Source organism: Suncus etruscus, chromosome 1 (genome assembly GCF_024139225.1).
Source record: "Suncus etruscus isolate mSunEtr1 chromosome 1, mSunEtr1.pri.cur, whole genome shotgun sequence".
NCBI lineage: Eukaryota > Metazoa > Chordata > Mammalia > Eulipotyphla > Soricidae > Suncus > Suncus etruscus.
The window spans coordinates 87,307,489-87,311,985 of record NC_064848.1 but is presented as its reverse complement, the minus strand read 5'-3'; positions in this window follow the sequence as shown (position 1 = coordinate 87,311,985).

Genomic DNA, 4,497 nt, shown 5'->3' with positions numbered 1-4,497 from the left:
TTGTGGTCAAGGAAAGGTAAGAAAAAGAAATATACACTTAAAAACAGTGAAATAATATCGAGCTACAAATGTTATAGTTGTTTGTATAAGAAATCTAATAAATATAAAGACAGCTTATCAAAACTAATTAGAAAAATTTTCTGTATTGTAATACAGAAAAATTCTGCAGCAGACTGGCTAATAGACTAGATATAAAAATCAACTGCATTTGTAAGTATCATCAAAAACAGAGAAACTTTAAAAAGACTATTTTCAATATAAACAAATATTATAAAGTGTTCAGAAATAAGTGCAACAAAAATGTGAAATGCATATAAAGAAAATAATAGCATATTGTCTGATATGCAACTAAATAGATGAACAAATATAGTCATATTCAGGGCTAGAAAGAATCAATATTGTTAAGATGTCAATTTTCTCTAAGTTAAATGAGTGTTTTAGGGAAAATCCAATCAAATTTCCCAAAGGGGATTTTGAGGAACCTGACTAGCTTATAATAATATTTGAATAGAAGATCAAAGGGTCAAGAAGAGTCAAGATACTACTAATGAATAAGAATAAGATTAAGAAAACTGCTACCAGCTTCCAGATCTATTAAACAAAGCTAATAAGAGAGTGTAGTATTAGTGTAAGCATAAAGATTGATTAGTGGAATAAACTTCATATGTGGAAACAGGATATATAGTCAAGATAGTGTTTTATAATTATAAAACCAATTATTATTTACCCAGAGAGGAAAAACAAAAACAAAAAAAGAGAAGACATTAGAACCAGCTCTTGTAAGCAAGAACACTAAAAACAATCTATTTTCAGTGAAGCTGGAGAGTTGGTTCATGGGTTAAGATGCTTGCTTCCCAACCAAGATGCCCTTCAACAGATGAATGGCTAAAGAAACTGTGGTATATACACACAATGGAATATTATGCAGCTGTCAGGAGATCTTAGATGAAGTCATGAAATTTTCCTATACATGTATGTACATGGAATCTATTATGCTGAGTGAAATAAGTCAGAGGGAGAGAGATAGATGCAGAATAGTCTCACTCATCTATGGGTTTTAAGAAAAAATAAAAGACATTTTTGCAATAATTCTCAGAGACAGAAGAGAGGAGGGCTGAAAGATCCAGCTCACGACATGAAGCTCACCACAAAGAGTGATGTGTGCTGTTAGAGAAATAACTACATTGAGAACTATCCTAACAATGTGAATGAATGAGGTAAGTAGAAAGCCTGTCTAGAGTACAGAAGGGGGTGGGGTGCGGAGAAGGGAGATTTGGGACATTGGTGATAGGAATGTTGCACTGGTGAAGAGGGGTGTTCTTTACATGACTGAAACCCAACTACAATCATATTTGTAATCTGGTGTTTAAATACAGATATTAATAATAAAAATATGCTTGTTTCTAGCATGAGGTACCATCTCAAGCCACAGAAATTGGTGCACATCACAAAGAATGAGAACAAGCAGCGCTGGCAGGGATGTGGAGAGAAAGGAACTCTTATTCACTGCTGGTGGGAATGCCATCTAGTCAAATCTTTATGGGTAGTTATATGAAGATTCCTCCAAACAGTAGAAATTGAGCTCCCACACAATCCAGCTATATCACTTCTAGAGATAAACCCTGGGAACACAAAAATACAATTAAAAAATCCCTTCCTAGCACCTATATTCATTTTACAATATTTACAATAGCCTATTTACAATAGCCAGCACTATTTACAATAGCCAGACTCTGGAAAAAAACAAGAAGCCCTTCAACAGATGAATGGCTAAAGAAACCATGGTACATATACACAATGGAATATTATGCAGCTGTCAGAAGAGAGGAAGTCATGAAATTTTCCTATACATGGAGGAGAGAGATTTGGGACATTGGTGATGGAAATGTTGCACTGATGAATGGTGGTGTTCTTTACATGACTGAAATCCAACTACAATCATATTTGTAATTAAGGTGTTTAAATAAAGATATTAATAAATAAAAGAGGGAAAAGATGCTTGTTTCTTATGACTAAAACTTAATTTGTTCCCCAGTACCATAGACAGTCCCCTGAGGACCACCCGGAGTCGCTCCTGAGTATAAAGTCAGAAATAATCCCTGAGCACTGCCCACTCTGGCCCCAAACCCAATGCCCAAACACACACAAAAGAATATCTATTAATTCCCTTTAGAAAGTTTTCCTAAAATACTAAAAATATTAAAAAGAAGAAATTTTGATAAATTTATTTATTTTAGTTGTAAGTTTAAAATCTATTACTCAGTAAAATGCAAAAATTAATTATTTTTATTTTATTTTATTTTTTGAGGCCACACCTGGCAATGCTCAAGAACTACTTCTGGCTTTTCACTGAGGAATTACTTCTGGTAATGCTCAGGGAACTCATACTGGATACCAAGTTTCAAGGCATTCGTCATTCAAGACAAATATCCTACCTACTATACTATCCAGTCCACAAGAATTATTTTTTTTTCTATGACCTTATTAGATGGAAAATAACACACCATTGGTTATGTTTGCTTGTTATGAATATGATATTAATGTTCATTCATTTTTCTGTAGAAATATTAATGAGTTTGAGTACAGAATTCTATATAGAGGCTATCTATCACTAGTTCTTAATACTCCATTTTCTCTTTCTCTATGAATAAAATGAATCTGAAACACATTTGAGTCTATTCAAAAACAGAACACAAACCTGAGCATTAATATTAAGAAGGAGGGACAGGGAAATTAAGGTATTTATCTTGTCTACAGCCACGAATTAGTCACCAGGCACAGCTTATGGTAGGGCACATGAGTATCTCCAGGGTGATCCTGAACACAGAACCAGGAGTTTCCCTGAGCACTGTTGGTGATTCAAAACCCAAATAGCAGTATTAAGAAAAACAGAGACACAACAAAACTTTAAAAAGGGAGAAATACAAGGTTCATAATGTGTTAACCTTGGAGTGATAATGGGAAGACAAGATAATGATCAGTCAGAACTTTAAATTCTCTGCACTGATAGGTAATATTCGAACAAATAGATTAGGGGGTCATGACTTTCATTTTTTCATAACTTACATGTATATTACACCTACTGAAAGTGTCATAATGAGTATCTTTCAAATATGATTTAAGTTTTATTCTTTCTTCTTTTGAAGTTTTGAAAATAGGTGATTTTCCCCTCACAAAACTAATTTTATGGTTCACCAATAAGTCATGCTACTTTAAAAAAGATGCTATAGAGCATCTTTCAGCAATGAACACTGGGATTCTACAGTCCTCATTCCTAAGCATGAAAGTGGTAGCTCTTTATTAATTAATGAATTATCTTCATTATGATAAAATAACCACTTTGAATTGTACACACGGGACATGAAAACAATACTTTTCATCTCTCAGAGGTTTTGCTTTATTTATCCTCATTTTAGAGATGAGGGACAAATTATTCTTTTTTTTTTTTTTTTTTTTTTTTTTTTGGTTTTTGGACCACACCCGGTAACGCTCAGGGGTTACTCCTGGCTATGCGCTCAGAAGTTGCTCCTGGCTTGGGGGACCATATGGGACACCGGGGGATCGAACCGCGGTCCGTCCAAGGCTAGCGCAGGCAAGGCAGGCACCTTACCTTTAGCGCCACCGCCTGGCCCCCAAATTATTCTTTACCTCTTTCCTGGCAGGGAGCCTACTCATCAAGCTGTGTGTGAATGGAAAACTAGTTAAGAACTGGTTCTGCACAGCTCAGTTACATAAGTAGCTATCAACAAGGTCTGAGTTTGACAATCTCAATTCTCAGTATGCAACTCTTCCTTGTTCGAACTTTGAGATATGGGAGCGGTGAGCAGATTGTATCTACAGTTGCAGCCTGTTCTGTGCCCTAGACAAGCAGAGCATCCATCATATGTCATATCTTTTGTGCATTAATTTAGCAAAAACAGTTTTTCCACTGGCAAGGCAAAGTAATCAGAACACAGAGAAGTCAAGACAGAGTCTGGAGTCATTTAAATAGTTTTGGGTCACTCGGGGTGCTTTCGGACTTAAATGTGTGGTCCTGAAAGTGTGTATTGAAATTGGAATTTGTGATTTTTGCCCACACCATCAGCAGTTTTACTTATCTATGGAATCTTCTGCTTCCTGACTGAAATGCAGAGGGGCCTTCCACGAGTCAGACCCTCGGGGCAGCGGAAATTCCACAAGATGGGGATATTCTCAAAGGAAAGTGGACACGCTTTCTTTAAGGGAAAACTGATATGCCCTTAACTCGCAAATTATGTTTTTCCTTTTTGCAGATAAAAGTAGGTCACATAGAAGACGCTCTTATCTTCGACACAGTAGGAAACAAACGCATTATTATCACAGAATCAATTTTTTTCAGTTTTACTTTCAAGGGTTAAAATATTTTTTCCTTCTAATTCGCAACAAATTTTTGTTAAGAAAAAAGTAAATATTTTCTTTTTTTAAAGTTATTTTTATAAATGAAAATAAAAACTAGAATAAAAATGTTTAAACAACCTA